The sequence below is a fragment of the Carassius auratus genome, chromosome 12 (assembly GCF_003368295.1).
Source record: "Carassius auratus strain Wakin chromosome 12, ASM336829v1, whole genome shotgun sequence".
NCBI lineage: Eukaryota > Metazoa > Chordata > Actinopteri > Cypriniformes > Cyprinidae > Carassius > Carassius auratus.
In genome coordinates, this window is record NC_039254.1 from 6,062,413 (window position 1) to 6,085,055 (window position 22,643).

General features: G+C 38.8%; 1 protein-coding gene across 5 annotated transcripts in view; it reads left to right on the forward strand.

The window, feature by feature from the left end:
* Positions 1 to 22,643, forward strand: part of LOC113111617 (RNA binding protein fox-1 homolog 3-like) — a 384,232-nt gene that overhangs the window by 97,873 nt on the left and 263,716 nt on the right. For all 5 annotated transcript variants that reach the window (XM_026276558.1, XM_026276555.1, XM_026276556.1 and 2 more), the window contains exon 3: positions 8,268 to 8,319. The gene's annotated coding sequence lies outside the window, so the exon portion shown is untranslated. The remainder of the gene's footprint in view (positions 1 to 8,267; positions 8,320 to 22,643) is intronic.

Sequence of the window (22,643 nt, forward strand, 5' to 3'; positions counted from 1 at the left end):
TGTATCAATACATCACTTTGACAGCAGTAGATGTTGAACTTCATGCGACTGTATCTTCAGTATGATTCCCTTTTATATGTTGTCTGCCTGACGTATAAAGTCTAGCATCAGCCTTTGGCGCAAAACAGAACACGACTGTACATCTGAGATATTGAAAGATGTTTCATATTAAAAATTAAATATGCATGATGTTTAAGCAGAATTGGTGCTCACGATTATTCACAATAATAATAAAAATAATGTTTAATTTCAGTGGTGTTGTGTTTTCATATTTTGTGTGATGATTCCCAGGAAAGACTGGTCTAATATTTTGTGTTGCATCTAGATTCACTGCTAAATCAAGGCTGGAAAGAGTCAAAGTTCACGTCTCGAGTACCACAGGCTACGCTAGTGACTCTGTATCTACCAGCATAGAGAGTCATGTTTCTTGCTCCAAGGTTGCCATGGAAACTATACTGGCAAAACAGCACCAAATGAGTAATGTCCCCATATGCTTTTTGTGCTATTGAAGGAAAAAAATATTTTAATTGCCCAGAATTAAGGAGAGGAGGGAGAAAATGTGCTAGTTCTGCTCCATAAGCTCATTATTTATTTATTTCGATTGGATTTTTTTTCTTGATAATGCCTTGCGTGATGAAAGACCATCTGTCATGTCTTAGCTGTCTTTTCCTTTGCAGTTTGCTTGACTTTTTAATTCCGATTTCCCTCACTCATCGAGCACCCGGACAGGCGATAATGAGACTGTCTTAATTAATAAGAACACACCCACCTAGCTCGTCTCAGAGCAATGGGAAAGACAGCCCCCTCTATTAGGCAGTACGTACACCGTGCCCCTGACCAAATTACAGTCATTTCATTTGCTCTCCTCCTCATCACTTATGTAAAGATTCTCGCCCCGGGTGGAGGTGTTGGGACGGTGTGGGGGCGTCAGAATAGCTGCCTAGGGATAAACAAGAAAACAACACTGACAAGCAAATAAAACCAGACAAAGGGCTTTGACAAAAGCTTATGTATGTATGTTTGGTAAAGGAGGTGGTTCTATTTCGGATGGTGTGTGTGTGTGTGTGTGTGTGTGTGTGTGTATGTGTTTATTTTGCTTGTGGGAGAGATTTATAATGCAGTTTAGCTGGGCACTGCATGAACAAGGCACATTCTCTCATTTTTGCTTTCACGCCCACGTGTGCACAAACACACATGCAACAGTAGAGGAAGCCAGTGGGAGTGGCAGCTCCGTTTCATGGGGGGTGGATGGGTGGGACTTCGGCCGGAGCAAGTGATTCTGAGGCAGCTGATGAATGGTGCCACTGATGGGTCATTTGTCCCGGTGATAGAGTTAGCCACTGCCCTTTGGGAGGAAGAATAAAATAAAGAAAGCTGGAGAGGAGCGTGACGGATTGGCCAACGGTAACAGAATAAGTGGCTGCCTCACACATGGCTACCGGATCTGACCTTCCTCTAATCGGACATTCTCGGGGAGCAAGAGGGCAGAGAGTGTGTCTCACATAACATGGAGACAGGCTGGGTATGGTGTCAGAGAAAAAGGCGTTGGGTTCACACAGGGAGGGATATACATCAAAGATTGTACATCAAAGAATACAAAGGGATTAGACTTAAGACAAAAATGTATAGTGAAGGAATGAAGCACTACGTATATTGAAGTATTATATTATAGGGGTTGTCATGTGAAATACCCTATAATATAATGCTTGTGATTATATACATGTGAATGCATGTAAATATGTTCAAAATATATGCTGTGTGTGTGTGTGTGTATTGTGTATGTTTATTATGTAAACAAAACATCTTGGTTACGTATGTAACCCTCGTTCCCTGAAAGAGGGAACAGAGACCTCACGCTGGTGACCAATGAATTGGGATCTCGCTTAGAGAGACCAATCTACTTTGAGTGTAAACTAAACGAGCCAATGCACATTGGCATGCAATTATTGAATCCAAATGCAACTGATCACAGCGTGAGCATAAAAAGGCAACAGGTGCAACACATACCACGTTTAGCTGAGGAGCTGAGCCGATGACCAAACTTCTCAGTGTTGGTACAGCAGCCGTGGCGAAGCGATGTGATGTCTTCGTTCCCTCCATCAGGGAATGAGGGTTACATATTAAGGGGCATATTGAAGATTGGAGGTGATTGTAACCCTCTTCTGGGTTCTGAGGCTGCACCATGGGCTGTACACATGGGATCCACTTAAGTCTCACATATGGAACCCAACCTTCTATCGGTTCTTGAGGATTCATGTCAAGGGGATGGAGGAGCTCGACAGAGTCTAGTATGGACAATCTGGAGCAGTTTTAGCATGCTGACACTAAACCAGGCCTCTAAGTGACTCGACCCATTTGAGGTGAAAACACAGGAGGACACCGGCTCCACTCGAAGGCTATAGAATCTAGTAAACGTGTTGGGGTTCACCTAGCCCACAGCTCTACAAATATCTGTAAGTGAGGCATCACAACCCAGTGTGATGCCCAGAAGGATGCAACACTTCTAGTAGAGTGAGATCACAACCTACGCGGGCGATGGCATCCACAATCAGGTGGGCCATCCTCTGCTTAGTGACGGTCTTCCCCTTCTGCCGGCCTCCATAACAGACAAAGGTCCTAAAGCTTTGTGTCCGGTCTACATAGCATCTCAAGGCTCAGACAGGACAGAGCAAAGCTATGGCTTGCTTGCAGACTCACCAACTGATGCCTGTAGGGACTGGTGGGAACCTGGCCGGGGCCTCAGGATTACCTGGGAGTCAGCCGGACCAAACTCTAAGCATGAATCGTCGACCGAAAATGCATGCAGGTCCTACCCTCTTGATGGAGGCCAGTGCAAGCAGGAGCAGAGTTTTCAATAAAAGGTTTAGCTCGACTGATTGCAAAGGCTCAAATGGGCCTTGCTATAGTGTTTTAATCACTAGAGACAGACCTGGAGATTGGCTGAATGGATTCAAAAACAGTAAAACCCAATTGTTTAACTCTAGGGGAGTTGGAAAATGATCCTACTTTAAAAAAATAGTGGAGTGATCCTTTGAGGGTGGAGCGAGACAGCATCCACTCCAACTCTTGCTGCAAAAAGGAAAACACAACCCTAATCAGGCATCTCTAGATGTTCTAGAGGCACTCTTGACCCGAAGAATGTAAGATTGGACCACAGGAAGGTTTGGTGACAGGCCGGTGTTAATTGGACCCGGCGAGTGGGACTGCTGTCCTGCTCAGCACCAACCAGGCCAGTGCTTTAAGTGGGCCGGTACGCACTGGTACTCAGTACCGCCACTTCCAAATATAGCTCTTGAGCGTACCGCCACATCTCCATGCGCCCAGAACGTGCTTTTAGCGTACCGGTACGCTCATTTGGACATCTGTTTTAATAGAGGTTTTAATCTGTTACCTGCACTGCCGATTTTCAGAGCGCCCTTCACAATGCAAGCTTCCTAATTCATCCCACCGAGAGCAGTAACTACGTTACCCATTCACCCTTAAGTTATACAAGTGAATAGCGCATGTGTCGCTTTTCCCACTGTTAAGTGTCAACAACTCAACGTGGCCGGAGAAGGTGTGTGAAACTCGTTATGAGTGTACACCATACTCGGTTTGGTTAAAAATCATATACAGTTAACAACAACACTTAATATGTTCTCTTGGCTTCAGACTCTGAATACTGTAAGAACAAGACCAAAATCAGATGATTCGCTGATTGATACCTCACCAAATTTGAATCCTATCACTGCAGGTCAGACTCAAGCTAATGAAGTAATGCAGCTCTTTCAGGAAGGGTGACCAGACGTCCCGAAAGATTCGGGACAGTCCAGAAATCTAAACTGTTGTCCCGACTCCCGAATCTGGCCCTAATTGTCCCGAAAATTATACTAAAGCAAAATCTTGAGTATTTTTTTGTCTGATAAACATTAAAAACTGTCTGCGGAGGTTGAGTCGTCCTGCATCCCACGCTGGCTGCTCATTGGCTGCAGCATCTTTTTTCTAAGTTCTAAAAAAATACCGTAGGCGGCAAGGCACAAATTTAGATATTCATTTATTTAATTAATCTATAGCCTATGCACAAAGACAATATGATCTTTTTGTCCCCTTTTTGTTTTAAAGCTTGATGAAGAGAGTGCAAGTTGCTGCAGCTGCGAGGAGGACAGTGATGCACGCGTACAGGAGTGATTGACAGTTCGCGGCACTGTGTACAAAAAATACTCCGCTACACAATTATTTCGTTATTTTCGTTTAAGCTTATTAGCGTTAGCGTTACAGAAAGGTCTGATTTACGCACTGTTACAACAGTCATTGTTTTTTTTTGTTTTTTTTAACAATGACATTTGAGTTCATGATTGTAATGTTGCTGTTTCTTGTGGCAGACTGAAGAGTAATGACAGACGGTTGAAAAAAATAAAAATTTCTTTGAATAAAAATGTGTTTAGTTAAGGTTTGAAATTCATTATCTTTTATTATAGGCTACGAAGTCTAATATCATAAGCCCCCCATCCCGTCACCCAAGACCACAGACACCCCCAACACATATACCCCCCCCCCCCGTTAATAAAATAGGCTATAATAGAGTACCGGCACCTCTTTTGGGCCACTTAAAGCACTGAACCAGGCACATTCCTCTATGAGGCATGCTGTCTGTTTGACCGAATCCAACTCCATACTGAGAAAAGAGATCCACTGCATCGGGAAGAGTTTGCTCTTTTCCCAGTTGACCCAAAGACCCACCAGGTCCCTCTGCTCACACATGTGATCTTGAGACAGTATAAGCCAATCGTTGAGATATGCATATATCTACTACTTTAGACATATCCATTAATTATTGTGAATGTGTGTGGAAAACGCGTAAATAAACGGAAATGTCTGTGGTGTGCATAAATAAATGTGCGATCAGTGCATCAAGAAAGAGCACTCATACACACATTATTATAATGGACTCGCACGTGTTTAATTTAAACTTAATTTTTTATTAGAAATATGCATTGCTAAGAACTTAATTTGGACAACTTTAAAGGTAATTTTCTCAATATTTTGATTTCTTTGCACCCTCAGATTACATACAGATCTTCAAAAAAAAGTTGTATCTCAGACAAATATTGTCATATCCTAACAAACCATTCTTCAACGCAAAGCTTATTTATTTGGCTTTAAGGTTATGTTTAAATAAATAATTACCCTTATGACATACACACTATATTTAATATTAAAGGGATAGTTCCCCCTAAAAGTTAAAATGTTATCTTTACTTACTCACCTTGTTGTTACAAATTTGTATGATTCTTTTTTTTTTCTTCTGTTGTACAAAAAAGGAGATATTTTAAAGAATGTTGCTAACCAAACACTTGCTGGTAGCCATTGACTTCCATAGTAGGAAAATAAATTTCAGTAGCTACCAACAACTGCAACCACCAATATTTTTTTTCATGTGAATTTAACAGAAGAAAAAACTTCATTTTCAATTTTGGATAAATTTGCCATTGGTAATATTTTATTATTAATGGTAATTGCATGTAATTTAATAAATTTGATTATATTTTTAAACAATTACCAATTACGTTGAATTGCAAACATTCATCATAGCAGTTTTTCCACACAATTGCATAGGTACTGTACAGCGATTTCCCCGTTTGCACTTTCTCTATGAATCTCATATGATGCATCTCACAGCAAATAAATCAAGCATGCATCATGTTAATGCACTGAGGTGTCAAAACTTCATTGCGGGTCAAAGGAGGATAAAAGTGATTTAGGATTGTTTCTAATAGAAAATCATCACATCAGCTTGTGCATATCAAAACTAAGTGAGCCTGGCAAGCTGGCATAGTACAGCTTTCAATAGCAGCACTTAGGTGTCCATCTGAAGCGACATAAGGATGTAATGCTGAGAAAATAAGAATGTTTATGGTAAATGTAGTAAAGTTTACCATTAATTCAGGTGACAGATTTCTACTGTAAAAACAAAAATTATTTTACTTTATTTACCTTTACTTTTTTCTTACTATTTAATTGTTTTATTATTTTATAGTATTTTATTTTTAAAAACATTAAGTTAATTAAGTGTTACTTCTGCTTCATTCTCATTCATATAGACTGTATTCAAGCTGCTTTTATAGCTGTTGTGTGAACAGGACAATTCAGAAGTCACACCTGTTAGTAAATATGCTAGTCAGTCCCAAACATTGTGTCAACGTAGCCAGTGTGTGACATCCTCAGCATCTGCTTTTTCTTTTCTTTTTTTCTTCTTCTGCAAACATTTTCCAAGCCACTCTCTCTGTGACTTACCCCTCCCGTGCGGAAGCAGGAGCGGGGTGTTATCCAGGCTGGCAGCCCAGAGCACCCTTTTTGAAGCTGCTCTGAAGAGCATGGTCTAGGTAATCTCTGCTCGGCTGAAAGCCGTTTACAGAGAGAAGGAGACAGAGGAAGAGGTTATACTGGGGAGAGAGGATGCAATGGAGAGTGACAGTGAGAGAGAGAGAGAGAGAGAGAATGAAAGAAAGAAAGAGAGGCAGGGGATATGAAAGAAGAGCGAGAACAGAGCCCAGGCAAAGGATGATAAGGCCGGGGGGATTTCGTTGCTGTTTTGGGGTCAGATTAGGAATGGGGTCTTGCTTTTGTCACTTGAGGAGAGAAGGAGAGCGAGCGAGACACACACATCTGAGAAGCAGATAGAACAGTGTTGCATTGTGGACTTCAGAAAGTCCCTCTCTGTGTTTGGGTTTTTTAGTCCAATGTAAATTAATGATCAAGTTCCATTTGATCTTTACATACATTTGATGGCCGTACGCAACAAAAATAGCAATGTTTTTCTATTTTTATTTTTTTTAACATACTTATGCTTTTATTATTATGAGGTGGTTATTATGAGGGGTTAATGAAGCAAATCAACCAGCTTGAATCTGATAAAAATCTGTGTGGGAATTCCTTTTAAAATTTCTGACTTTTGCCCATAGAGAAAACTGATTCAAGTGACCGTACCTTTTAGACAGTGTCACTTTAGTTGGCTTATACATTCACTCTTATGTTTTGTAATATTCATACATATATATATATATAATTTTTTTTTTATAGTTGATTATTGTTCATCAGAATCTTTTTGTGGTGGCACTGCCTCCGCAGAATAAAACGTTCCCGAGAGAGAAGTATGGAAAGAAAGAGAGAATGAGAGATTGGACAACAACTGAGAGACCAAAAGACAGAGTTGGTTTACAGTGCAGTGTTGCGATGTTGATCATCAGTTCTCCTTCAAAGGCAGTTCAGAGATAAAGTGATCCAATAGAGCTGTCGAAACACATACTCAAATATTCAAGACAAACGCTAGCCTCTAAAAAAAATGCTTAAGGGAATTTTTTTTACCTAAACGTGAAAATTCTGTTATTATTCACTCAACCTCATGTTTTACAAACTCATAAGCTGTGATTTGTTTCAGTAAATCATACAAAAATATTTTTAAACAATATTCACATTGATTTCCGACTATAGTATCCACATGAACATGGTTCATATGATGTACAACCTTCTCCACAGATGCTATATTTGATTTGAAAACTACAGCTGAAGTGAAAAGTCAGTAATTAATGACTTACATTTAGGTCTTTTCAGCACGCAAAGCTACTTGAAACTTAATATAGCACAGAAGTCATATGGATGCCTTTTATGGTTCTATGTTTGGGCATTTAACAGTCTGTGGTCACCAAGAACATGTCGATGTATGTGGAGACTCATTATTTTCTTGAGTTCCACAAGAAGTGTAACAGCCTATGAGTTTCGAACAGCATGAGGCCAACTAAATAATGCCAACATTTTATTTTCTAAGTACATTATTTTATTAATGCATTCACAAAAATCATTAAAACTGCAAAAACTCATTGTATTGCCACGCAAAGTGCAAAGAAGCTCATTATTTGCCTGGTGCTGTTGCTACAGTAAACAATCATGCACTAAATGCAAGGTTAAATAAGGTATCTAGTTCACCCAGTGGTGTCACAGTAAGAAAATTCACCCAATCGTGTGTCAAACTTTTAAAAGTACAGCTTCTTCCCACGTGTCCTTTATTCTCATCACATGTTCCCTCCCTCCGCAGCCTCCCCAATTCTCTCCTACCATTCGGCTTCATCCTTGTTCTCCTCCGTGTTTCAGTTTCTTTTTTTGTGTTTTTCTGTATGTGCCGGCTCTTCGTCACCCCTCCCTTTTTCTTAACTGTGCTTTCACAGCTGACTGTTCTCTCTCTCTCTCTCTCTCTCTCTCTCTCTCTCTCTCCCGCTCTTTCTCCCGTGCAGGTTCATCGGACAGAGTGACTTGCCACGCTCCGACTGCCCCCTTCTCCCCACAGTGAGTATTGTCATGCTAATTTTACTGATCGGCACCGCATAGAGAATTTTCGTGGTCGTGGTTTGCTTTTTCCGCGTTCTGTGCTTATCTGTTTTTGAGGGGGACAGTCGAAATGTGTGATGCATGAGAGGAAAGAAAAGGAAAAATGGAGATAGAAAGAGAAGGAGTGAGCAGAGTTCATGTGTGATTGCAAGAGTTTTGAGAGTTGGCTTTATAAGATTGGATCGGGGGTGTAAAAGTTGTGCTGTGTGTATGTGGAAAGGTTAAACATGGATGAAAAGGTGCTTAAAGAGGCTATATCTCAAATGCCACTTTTTTAATGCAAGTTGACAGATGCATTCCCTTTGGTGTGTGTGAGTGTAAACATACTGTAATATTGCTTTGCATTTGAGAGCATGCAGGTAGAAAGTGCTTTATAGTTTCTTTTTTCTTCTCAGACAGTTTATGTCAGTGCTGCATGAATATAATATTGCTTTGACCTTAAAATGCTTCTGCTCATTTGAATTATATCCTTCAATTTATGTAGGAAAAGTCCAAGATTCTATTACAGAGCAAAGCTTGAGGCGTTCACATTTATGCACATGCAAATTTTTTTCCTTCTTTTTTCTTTTCGAAATTTTCACATACCTTAATATTTTTTACAATTTAGTATACCTTGAAATTACAAATCCTGCCCCATGACAAAATACCTTTATCTGCTAACTGGCAATTTAGGACAGCACTTTTTAGACAAGGCCTGCAGGTGATAAAGAGACAGGGTGGTGAATTAATGGCAGACGGTCTTAATTCAGTGACACAGGCTGAAAGCAAAGGAAACACCATGTCTGATCGGTGTAAATATGCACAAAGAAATGAGGGGAGATCCTTTACACTGGGATTTTTGTATAGTTGTCTTTGCATAATTATAAAATCATGGACTCTTTTATCTCTGTTAACATTAACGTGATGAATGTGAAGTAAGCTTTACAAAATGGTAAAAATGGTTAACATTAGGTAAGCATCTTTGATTAATAATAAACAGCTTTTTAATATAATTTAATAATCTAGGCTAATATACCATAGTTCTTCAGGTTCGTTCATAATATATTAACTGATTAATGTATACAACTAGAATGTTAAATTTGCTTTAGTATATTTAGAATTGAACACTGATACATTATAATAAATGCGACTGCATTAATTAGTACTAACTTAGAGAAGTTATTTGCAAAGTGTTACCTATTAGCCAAACAGAAATTGAGCTGCTGGAGAAGATACAACGCCTAACGTCACAGAACCAAACAAAAGAAAGTTTGACTGGAAGTGCTGAGTAAGGATAAGACTATCTAACCTCAAGCAGACTGCTGTTGTTTCTTAAAAAAAAAGGAAAGGAAAGGAAAGTGTCTTGTATCATAAAAAAAACCTTCAAACCGTGCTATTGATTCAATGCATACAATAAAAAGAAGAAAAACAAAGATATATGTATACGGCTTATAATTTATCTTTTGCTTTTCTCGGCAGTCTGAGCGTGTGGCAAGGCTTGCAAGTGTCAGCAAACCTAACATTACTTACTCCTCAACAAATTTGTTAGTCATTGTTCAGAGCTAGGCTCTCGCGCATGACTTGGATGGGCGTTGAGAAATGGTGTATTGAAGGGGAAGGAACACACTCTGGCCCAAAGCTCAGGTCCGATGACACAGAGCGAGCAAGAGGACTGGAACGGTTGAATTCTCCTCAAACTCTTCTCGAGAGTCGCAGGGCTTTCAAGGTGAATTTGGACAAGAGGGGTTCCCCTGGTTAATCTGTACAGACAAAACATTGTTTCCGGAGGCAATCCTTCACTAAAAAATCCCCAAGGCTTGGTGATAGCATCGCAGAGGTTTAATCGTGAAACAAACTAGTAACCTACTCTGGTCATGTTTTTTGCCCAGAGCTTTTCTGTGGAATCAGACAAAGTGCAACCAAGCTTTTCGTGTGGAAAAAGCACACTGAAGCATTTAGCTCTGAGGTTGAATTTTGTATTATTGTCAAATGAACCAGATGTACAGTTGGTTATGTTTCAGCATGTGGACACCTTTTATCTTTTGTAATAGAGTATATAGAGTAAGAGAAGGCTAATTCGACCTCAAGTCTCACATATGAATCATAGAGTCCAGCATGTATGCATTGTTGCTGTTGTTGTTGTTTTTTCTGGCTTTAATGTGGGCTCTGTTACCTCGGTATTGATACCTCAGGCTACAACTAAACAGCCTTGGGCTACTGATAAAATGCATTTTTTTGTATACAGCGCCACCATAATGCATGCAAACCACCAGGCCACAGCTTTGAAAATAGATGCACATTATCTTGCAATAGCTTTCACACAATCATAACAAACGCTTGATTTTCTCTCACGGCTACACATAATATTTCCTCTCCGTGTGTATTTCTGCCATATGTTACGAGCACATGGCAGAGATTTTTAGAGAGCGAATCCATGCACCGGTAACACCCTTCCAGCATCTCGCAAACCCTCATGTTGTGACATTTCTGCTGCTAGACAGAGTAAAGTTCTCTTTTTGAGGCTCTGTCACAGTTTTTGCCCTGTGTAATGTAGTTTTGATACAGAGACTAGATCAAATACTCTGTGATCTTTCACGCTTAAATTATTTAAGGTCCCAAGATTTTTAAATTTAATATCATGCACATCGATATCTAGCCTCTCTCTTTCTGGGGATTAGACTCGCTCCTCAATAAGATATGATGCGGGTCTCGTTTTTACATTGTGTCATGTTGCAGTTTTTCAGCTCATTTGGAATGTGACTACTTGTTTCTTTTCCTTTATTTATTAGGCCTGATGGCTTACCTTTGAGACAGATCGATGCTGTCAGTCACTATAAATGAGAACCACTCCACCAATTATAGATGATTAAGTTAGCCTCCACCAGTCTGAACACTCAAATCCCAGGTGTTCGCGAAAGGCTCGTCTGCCGGTGCAGAATTTGACTGAATACCTGAAAAGAATAACAAGTGTGGCGTTACTCATCACGTCGCCCGAAAAATGAACCGTGCGAGCATGACAATTCTAGTTTGTCAGATGCACAACAGAACATATGGAAGTTTCATAATGTAACGTGAAATAAATCTGCAAGACAACATGTCTGTTCCATTTCATTAGATTTATAAATTTGTGTGACACTCTCAACATATGTGATGAGAGAAAAAATAAATTGGGGCCTTTTGCACTACAGCAGATGAAAAACATTTAACCTGGACGATTTTTGCTCTTTGAAAATGTATTTCTCATATGAAAGTGTTTCAGTACACAGGTCACACACTTTTAGTAATGGACTGACATAAGCTGCAGTTCTTGTTTTGGCTTGTTGGGATTTCTGTGTTATTCTGTCCACAAAATCAAATCAGTAACCACCATGACAATTTGCACAGGCTTGTGCTTCACAAATATGCAAATATGTAACGCAAACATTAGACGATAATTTCCGAGTTTTGTCATTTACTGTTTTCTTTCACATTATCAAGGAAATCCTCTTACACGCCACAGTTGCAGTGAAGTTGACACTTGTCAGAGCTACAACTGAGCGCTACTTTGTTCTTCCACTCCAGCTGTGTGTGTGTGTGTCTGTGTGTGTATTTGTGTGTGTCTCATTAAATGTGGATGGTGAACTTGCTGCAGATTGCCTGGAGATTGCCGCTCTCTCTGTGTAGCAGAGAAGCCTCCATCCATAGATGAGGTGCGATTGACATTTCTCACTGGCCCTCCGCGGGGTGTCTGTAAGGATCTTGAACCCATTCAGACTGGCTCCGAAATCAAATCACTGCCACCGCCACCGGTCTCAATGGCCACATCAATTATTTAGCACTGACTCGAGTGATCCAAAAGGTTGGGGGAATTTTATTTTGCAGGTACCTCTGGCTAGCAGGACCTTTGACACTGGTCTGTGCAAAAGGGGATGACAATGTTAATGTACCAAAGGTTAGTCGCTTTATGCTGATTTGTGTGTTGAATGGCCCTTATTGTTGCATCGTTCCAAAAAATTATGCTAATTGTGCTGAAAAATTGTCCTTTGTGCATACTCCAGCGGATCTCCCATGGATGATGAATTTTCCAGTAGAATGTCCTCGATTCCTCCAGTTGGTAATGTTTTGGAGGTAGCTTGGGGTTATCTGAGCTAATTAAAGTTTGATTTGATCAAAGTACACTCTTTTTCAGCTTGAATTTTAATTAGGTGATGGGTCACTGGTCCCTGGTCCATTGCAAGGACATCTGCAGACTTTCTAACGTAATCTGAGACTCTTTTAAATTCAATTTAGGGGATTTAATAGACAACGGTAGCTTTCGGACAGTGCGCGGGGATAACCATCTCGTCTACTGACTTCCCGTCGGGACAAAAGGGGCGGCGGTCTCCTGAGATGTTCCACGAGGCTCGCTCCGGGCAATGTCGCAACAGCGATTCTCACTCCCTCTGGCCCATAACCGCAGACAATTGAACCTGCTATCACCGCCGCGACAGAGGGAATGTGTTAAACGCCGGGAAGCAGGAATCGCCGGCTTATTTGTCCCTCTGTTATCTGTCACTGGCACGAGCTCTGCCAGCATATGCAGAGTGCCTTTTCATAATGATAAAAATCTGCGAGCTGACTCGCAGGACAGATATCTGCAACAAAAGGATGAATGCGGCAGAAGAGACCCCTTCCTAATGCCCCTCTCCTACTGCTTCCATGAGATGGGAGTGAATTCCATGGCAGCAGAATCAATTTGCAGCTTGGGGCCCATTTGTGGGAGTATTGCTTTTTATGTGATATGATCTTTGCTTTACATTTCCGGAGGTCAGTACAGACACAGAAACAAGGTCAAGCGAGACTTGATCGACAGTTTCTCTGTCTGCGGCGGCGAAACAATTACCCACTTGGGGATGGCGGGGATATTAAACCGTTGGGCTTTAAACATCTGAGAGGAATCTCCTATTGGATTTAAAGCCGTTCCAGATCTGAGCCCCCGTGTCTGTTGATTAATAGCTTTCCTCGTTTCTGCTGCCACAGGTATTTATGCATGTTCTGATATGGGAGAAGTGAGGGTCAATTTAGGGCCAGGACATCACGCCCGTTCTGTAGAACGTAGGGAGCAGGATGATATATTTGTCGCTTGCCTTAATGGTAGCAAGTGGAAGACTTTCGCTTTATTATCATGGTAATGCAAAAGAATTTGCGGCGATGTCCTTCAGAATGGAATGTGTTGCTCTTATCCTCCGTGACTCTGAAACCCAATGGGTCGGTTTGATTTCGAAGCCATGGTCTGTAGTGACCTGACCAGTGGCAATTATGATGCCAGATCTTTGGTGAGGGAACTTTGATTAAACAGATGCCATGTGAACTCTGTCCATCCACAGATCTGTAGCCCAGTCAGGGCATTTTCAGTGGAGCAGTACAGGGCGAAGGGCCAATGCTATTATGTTTAATATATACATCAACAATTTGCAACTATTAGATTATACCTCCTGTTTTTCCCCTCTCTTTAGTAGAAGGTCAATGTATACCCCAGCACATTTAAAATGGCCCTTAATTATACCAGAGGGAGGGTCTGGAGCCCTTCATTTGTCATTACGCAGCTGTGAAGGAGGCCCAAAACTTTGGTTGACTTGGCATGATGAGTGCAGTTCGATTCTAAGGCAAATTTCCCCCAAAATGCATAAAATGTATTAAATTCAATCCAGTATTCAAATTGTTATTTAAAAAACAAACAAACAAAAAACTAGAATTTGGGCAACATTTATCCAGTATAAAGAGTTACCCGCGTTTCTTTGTTGCTTCAAAGCTATATGTCTTTCTTCTGTGGAACACAAAAGAAGATATTTAGAAAAATGTCTCTGTGTTATTTTTTCTAGACAGTTGAAGTCAATATTTTGTTTTGTTTTTTTTTCCTCACTGACTTTTATTGTGTGTACAAAACAACTGTTTCTGTGTTTTGCGGAAGAAAAAAATATATATACAGGTTTAGAACAACATGACAGTGAGTAAACAACAACAGAAATGTATTTATTTATTTATCTGGGTTTGGGCAGTGCAATATTCCTTTGAAGCTAATAGACGCAGGATAAAAGCAACAAAACTTTCATTTTGGTTGCACGAGTGTTTTTAACAAACAGTCATAAAGCCTTCAAGGCCTCAAATCACTAGAGACGTCTGGACACCCTAAACAAAATAACACCCAGGTGCACTTTTACTTAGTTAACACTTCTGTGTATTCCAATATTAGGTGAACAAATCACAGAGTCCGCTGTGGTTTTACTCATACCAAGTAGGAATGAGGAAATATCGTCTAATAATGCCGGGGTTTGCTTTATGTGCATATTTTTAATTTCCTTGTTTACCAAAGACATTGCAGGGTACTTACAGTGGGAGTGTTGTTAACTCTTATTGCAAGCAGCTTCAAGGTTTCACGCAAGAATGCCTTGATACTGCTGTTAATAGCCCGCACAGCTGTGGGGAATGACTAGTGAACCTCTCCAATTTTCATCTTACCATTATTGCGTTATTTTAATGTATTTTATTCCATTTAATTATCCAAGTTCATTCAGTTAAGAAAAAAGAATGAAAAGAAAGCAAATTTCAAGGTCCTTTAACCTCAAGGAGGCAGAGACCTCCCCAAATAAGCCCTCTCCTTGCGTACATGGCATCCCATTAGCTGCAGACAGAAGCACTCTGCATGGACTGCTGGAGAAATGAGGGTGAGGGATGGCAGACTAGGAGATTTGAATATCTCACCATTAAAATGCACAAAGCTGGAGCATGTCTGCAGGGGAGGCTTTGAAATCCCCCCACCTTCAAGTCTTTTAACTCAATGTGTGCGCTCAGTCTGAGGACCCTGAGGGCTCCTGCCTCCGAAAGGGGTTGTTGCATGTTTCTATAGACATCACACACACACACACACATTTTCAAACTCATAAGCACAACGGACCAAATATTAAATGTGAAATTGCTTTTTCTTTTCCCTTTTTTTTCCCTATCTTCCAAGCTGTAACCTTGAAACAAAGGTTGCTTTAAATATGTAACTACTTATGGGTTTGTAGACGCTCTGCTCTAGTGTTTGCGTGAGGCAAAGGTATGGTAAACCAAATTCGAGATCAAGGCTTGTGCATAATATGGCTCATGAAAAGAGAATTCCGCTTTTTATTATCGGAGGCCATTATAAAAGACATCGGGACATTCCGTAACTCTTTTTTAAAAAGAGGTTTTCTGGACAAGGGTTGCAGTATTTAGTTATATGAGGGCAAAATAATGAATTATTGATAAGTTGTTTAACATTCAAAATCATTTCAAATGATCACTGATGCATTTTGCTATGATTTTAAAAGCTTTTCTTTCTTTATTATCATTTTAAACAACATTTTGCTTATTTAAACTAGCCTTCAAGCATTTGGGGTTAGTAATATTTTTTTATATTTTGATAAAAGTCTCTTACGCTCACCGAGCCTGCATCAAAAATATAGTAATAATGTGAAATGTTATTTAAATTTAATAAATGTTTAAAATATATTTTAAAATATTGTTTGCTTGTGGCAGCCTTTACTCTAGTGTTCAGTGACTCTCTTTTATTTTTATTTTTGTAAACTATTTTGCATTTTTTTTCAGGATGCTTTGATGAATAGAGAGTTTAAAAGAGCAGAATATATATATATATATATATATATATATATATATATATATATATATATATATATATATATATATATATATATATATATATATATATATATATATATATATATATATATATATAAATTATTTGTATAAATTAAAATATTTGCTGCCAGTTTCATTAAACTTTCATGAAAATAAATAAATCAATAAAATCTCAGTGATCCCCAACAGTAATGTATATATTTGAAAATATATCACTGTAATTATTATTATTATTATAATTGTTGTTGTTGTTATTGTTGTTTTGGTGCTTATACAGTGTGTGATATGTTCTGTGGAATGTGTTTAGTTCCACTGATGACATATTCCTTTTAAGAGAACAATGAATAAATGAATATGGTAATTTCAACATATAATGCAAACCATATACAAGTCTGTCTGAGGTGCATGCTGCCCTATAGAAAGATCTATTCAGGTCTGAAAAGAAGTAGAAGGTGGATTTCCTGTTAAAACCGAAGCTCTGCCATTATATTCATGCATTTATTTAAACTGAGGCGAAAAATGTCATGATAATGAAAAGATTTCTCAGGAAGGAATCACATTTTTCACCCCTCACAGGCAGATGAAGTGCAATATCAGATGTAGTAAAACCAGTGGCTAAATGTAATAGTATGACCTCTGGCTGGCACTGAGAGACTGCAGATGGGCCAATTTGAAAGGATCACAATGTCCAACCATATGACTTTATTATAAAATAGGCACTATAAAAGAAGAGTGACTGTCTCTTATTTCACTGAATGGCTCTGTGCAGGAAGGACACCTGGCAATACCTGCACAGTTCACAGGCTGTAGCATGTGGCAAAAAAAATAAATAAATAAAAATAAAATAATAATAATAATAATACTAATAAAATATATATATATGTAATAAAAATATATATAATATCATGTGCTCTCATGATTTATATTGCAAATATTCACTCAACTGATTTAGCATGCTGTTATAGTTGTTTTGAAGCGAGCACCTTTCACAAGGGTTAGTTGATTGCAAATTCACTTTTTCATTGTTATTGTGTAATGCTGTTTGAGCATTAGCAATATCTGCAAAGTTGCGATGCTAAAAGTTAAATGCAAACCAAAATATAGTCTAAAAATTAAGGCAGTTTAATGCATACAAAAATGGCTGCATAGGGACTACAACTAGTTACTTCCCGGGTTTATGACATCACAAACCCAGATAAACCCCGCTTCTGGAGCATGCCATGTTGCGCTGCTATAGAGAAGTCGAAGAGTTTTGCCATGCAGTCAAAATTAGGGGTGCATATATGAATCATGATTCTGTCTTCTAACAATAATGGATTCACAAATTTCAAGACCAGTGTTCTAAAGCAGCGGTCCCTAATCATGATCCTTGTGTCCCCCTGCTCTGCATCACTCTCTCTTTCTCATTCAGATCATCAGCTAAGCTCCAAAAATGAACAGTTCCAATAACGCACTTATTTTCACATGGACGGATGTGCATTTTCGATTCTGTATTAAAGCTTTAACCAGCATAAAACAGCAGTTGCATTTACAAATAAGAACATATCTAAAAGTATGATATAACAGCAAACAAAACACCACTAACAGCTGTGCTTGTACCCTCTTCACTACCCTCTTTCTGGGGGGGTTGTTGGCACAGTGGATAAGAGACATGCCTTTGGTGTGAGAGACCCAGGTTCGAATCTACTGTGAGACACCAATGTGTCCCTGAGCAAGACACTTAACCCCCAGTTGCTCCAGAGGAGTGCGACCTCTGACATATATAGCAATTGTAAGTCGCTTTGGATAAAAGTGTCAGCTAAATGAAAATGAATGAAAAAATGAATGTTCACTTATATTCTCTGGGTCTCAATCGGGCTCAAATTGATAAGCAATATTGACAACATCACTGTTTACAATACAACCTGAGGTGAGGGTGGAGGTGAGGGTGTGGCGAATCACACCAGCTTACCAGTCTGAGCCCATCAGGTATTTCTGAGGGAGGGGCTTCATAAAAACAGGAAATCATATGCGTGTTGATAGGAGAAGGGACAGAGAGGTGTCTACATCCAAGATGTAGATGAGTTTGTTTCTTCATTGGAATGTATTTGTAGAAATTTAGCACTACATCACTTTCTCACCAATGGATCTTTTGAAGTGGATGGGTGCCATCAGAATGAGCATCCAAACTGTTTATAAAAACGTCACTGTAATCTACGCAACTTCAGTCCATCTGTTAACATCTTGTGAAGCAAGTGCTGCATGTTTGTATTAAACAAATCCATCTTAATAGATTGCTAACGTAAAACCGTTGTTTCCAGTCAAAATACAAATTCTCTATTCGTAATATTGGTTTATCCAGTAAAAAGTTGTGTTGTCGCAGTCAGGAGAGAAATATTCAGAGATCAAGCACTGTTTACATGCGAAAGAATCCATAATACTTCTAAATTATGTCAGTGTTTTTGATTTGTGAGGGGAAAACGGGGATGTACTTCACTGGAGGAAGCATTAATATGGATTATGGACTCATATTTTGTCCGGAAGTTTAAACGGTTTAAAGCTAAAATGCCTTTATAATGGATTCTTGTTTCTTACAAATACACAGCTTTTCACTTTACTGTACATTAATTGATGGATGGAGTTGTGTGGATTACTAGTTGGTAATTGTGATGTTTTTCTCAGCTGGAATGTCATTCTGTCGGCACCCATTCACTGCACAGGATCTACTAGTGAGCATGTGTTGCTACATTTCTCCAAATCTGCTTCGATGAAGAAAAACTCCCATCTACATCTTGGATGGCCTGAGGATGAGCAGATCTTCATTTTTGGGTGAACTATTCCCATAATATGACAGAGTGGTGAGATTCTGTTCTCTTTCCTTTATTAAAGGCTGTTATCACTCCAGGCCTGATTGCAAACTTGAGTTTGGTTCTTTCCCCTGTTTTATTTTTGGGTCTGAACTGCCATGCAGTTACATCATCTGTGCGACTACCACGTGAGAACTATTGGCAGCTGTTTACCATTGTAACTAGGTAACTGTATTCTTACAGCTATTAATAAAACCCTCTATAATCTCCTCTAATTTCCTCTGTAGGGTGATACCACTGGATGAGCAAAATTATAAATGATATCCAATGTCAGTTGCATCAAACTTTGTTTTTAATTTATGATTTTTTTTTTTTAACTATAAGTGCAAATAAACTTGCGTCTTGCCCTGCAGAATTAAAGAGTGCAGAAACATAACTCCACAGCAGCCTTTGATGTGAAACAGTCCTCTCCGTCTCTTAACTGAAGAGGATTTTGGCAACAATTCCCTTTGATAGAATATACCTGGGCATTTCTTAGTCAGCGTGTGTGTGGGCTTTTGATGTTGTGATCTTCTGAAAAGTTTTTTGTTGTTGCTTCAGGGACGAAAGTCTGTTCTGCAGTAGAAGTTTGTGGTGGGACGAAAAAATTAGTCAGCTGAGCGGCGGAGAGATTGATGTGTTTTATGTTTTCAGGAAGGGTGGTTGGACTTCATTGCATTCAAGTGGGTTCACAATATGTCTCGTATGTTGCACGCTGTGCAGTATGACAAGTTGTTAGGCACAGTTACTTGTGCTGTTGCTATACTTTAAAGAGTTTATAGAGATGTGTCATCAGCCTAAAGTCAAAATAATAAAAACAAATTAGTTGGTAAGAACTAAACGGGAAACTTTGCTCGAAGTGGGCCTGGAGTCACCAATATGCAATTCTGCACTATTTTGCTCAAAACACGTAGATCCTGAAGCTCTCGCTAGTTTCACAAGCCTAGATATTGAGGGTTTTTTAAAATTAAATTTGGTACATATTGTACATTCAGATATGACCGAAATAAAATTTGAACTGATTACTGGCAATAGATCATGCATCAAAAGTGAAAGCGAAAATGATCATGAACTAATAATAATGTAATGTACAGTGTACCTTGATATGTTTTCACTTTGGAGAAAAAACATCCACTAAATGTATTTCTTAAAATATTCAGTATATTGACCAAATGTCTAACTACTATACATCCAGCTGTGAAAACATTTGAATTACCTTTTGTGTGAGTGAGTTTGTGTGTGTGTACGTGTGTGTGTGTGTGTGTGTGTGTGTATACAGTATGTACACACACAGTATGTGTACTATAAAAAATATTGTTGATTTAACTTAAAGTAACCTGCTTGCCTTAAAATAGAAAAATGAATAAATACAAAGAAAACGGCTAGTTTAATCAACAGAAACTTAGTGTATTATGTCATAATCATTAATTATCTAAGTTGATATGACAAAAATAAAGTCTTTTTTTTTTTTTTTTTTTTGATTTAACACCACTTTTTTCTTTTTGTCATATCCACTTAATACATAATGCATGCAGTTCCTCTTTTAGGAAAAGACACAAAAATGGTAACAAATGTAAATAACATTTTAGTGTTAAATTAAGTAAACGTGATTACTGCCATAGATTATGTATGTAAATAGTTCTTTTAAGGTTTATATATGTATTTTACTCTTTTATATACTTGCGTAAATATACAAGGAATATGCAGCAAGAGTACTAGCACTGATTGTTTTCCACTTCAAATATTTCAGCCAGCAAAAATGTAACCACATTTCCTGGTAAGAACGAAATAAGAAAAGGATCTTTTTTATAAAACAACCGAAAGCCTCAAATTGAGATTGTCTTGTTTCAATGCCAGGCTTCATCTCTGCCCAGAAATGATTTCTTACAGTATGAGTAATGAGGTTTACTTCATATTTCATTATATCAAGCAGTCAGGGAAATTTCCGTGTGCCATTTGAATAAAACCCCCAACTCATTCAGTTCGATACTATGAAGGCCGTAGAAGTATGATGTGGGAAATGTGCTTGATTGTGTAGAGAAACACAGAGTGGTGTAAAGCTAAAGTAGTTCAGATGCTGTATTTTAACGTCTCTTTATGATTGTGCATTGATAAGAGCTGACAGATCTTTTTCCTAAGCACAGGCAGGCTGATGACAGTAGACAATTCACAGTGAGGCGCTGATCATTCTACGCCAGTTCTCTTTCTCTCTCTATTCACTGCATGAAAGAGGGTTTCGACTGCGGCATACCTTTTGTGTCATTTCATGGGCTGTGTTTTTTCATCAAGCGTAGCTGCGAGTAACTTGTAAAGCAGCTCAGCCGTGTGTCTGTCATGCCTTGTACTTCATTTCATACTCTTTTTTTTTTCTTAGTATGAAGGGAAGGTCTTTTTCACTTTAAAATGGGGGAACTTTTAAATGAGGCACTTACACAACAAAGGCTTTTCTACGACTCTTACAGCAGCGGCCACCACTTCCTCGTCTTTACTCACTCATTTCATCACCGTAAGAGTACATCCTTTCATTCTGCTGGGGTATTTGTTGGAGACTCTGCAGACTTCATAAGTAGCGGGAGTTAATGTTTGAGGGACACCTGCGCCGATGGTCTATAATCAGAGGCCTCGCTAAGCCAAGGGTTTCCAAGGATATGAGCTCTTTAAACAAGCTCTCACTGTACTGTGAGATTACTTAGTTAAATATTATCAGCAGGCCCATCCATCTTTGCACATTGTATCACTTGAACTACAAAATCTGACCTTCAACACCAACTTGTAATTGAAGTCGCTGCATAGTCGCTCGGTGGAGTTTGACTTATGCTGGCTTTGCTGGAACACATCTCAGTGTGACTATTATCATGTCCTCTCTTCATCTCTCGGATTTTCTCTTCACCTTTCCTTCCCTCCTCTCCTCTTCTCTTCTCCCACAGCAAAGAAAAATCACAGATGAGATTGTCTTAATTGTTTCTCTTTGACAGTAATGAGAGCAAATTGAGCTTTTTTTTTTTTATTATTATTCTTTTGCATCTTGGGATTTTACGATGTCATAATGACACATACTGTATGTTTACAATAGTTTCAGAAGATTGACCTCAAAAACGTTTCATGAAATTCTTCCAGTGTTAAATGATCTACACTAATTTCAGAGTATGTTGAAGATTTTCTCATTAGTGTATGTGTTTTTTTTTTTACTCTCGTTTTTGTCTAATTTAACTTCCAAAATTATCTCATGAAAATGAAAAACCCAAGTAATATCATGTTACTTTTAGAGTTCCACGCTTGTGTTACACACTTAACAATGTCTCCAGCTTGTCAGGATATCAATTTGACTTCAAATTTAACTTCAAAACCAAATTATTCACAATAATTGTAATAGTGCTTTACTCTTTTTATGTTCTCATTTTTGTCTGTTTTAGTCTATCAAAGTCAACACTTCAATGAAACACAACTGAGAACTTCCTAAAATCTCCTGAGCTATGATAACAGCAAGAGCAAATTAATAAGTTACTTAGGTCTTCTGAGTCTCAGATTTTTCTCCTAGGAAAGGTTTCAGAAGAGATCTTAACAATGGCTCAAACTCTACAAAGATTTACAGTTCCACGATTTCAAGGATGCATCTGATACCACATGCTTACTATAAACATCTAAGACAAGGTTAATACCTCAGAGTCAGAAACATTTCCTGTCCTCTCCCATCGACCTATCTTTCTTTCTTGGCCCTCTCCTCCATTCTCTTTCCTTCTCCATATGGCTGTTTTCGCCAACAGCATGTATTTTATTTTAAGGGTGTGCTCAGATGCGGTGCCGTACCATTTAAAGAGTGGGCTTTATCATATTTGTGAA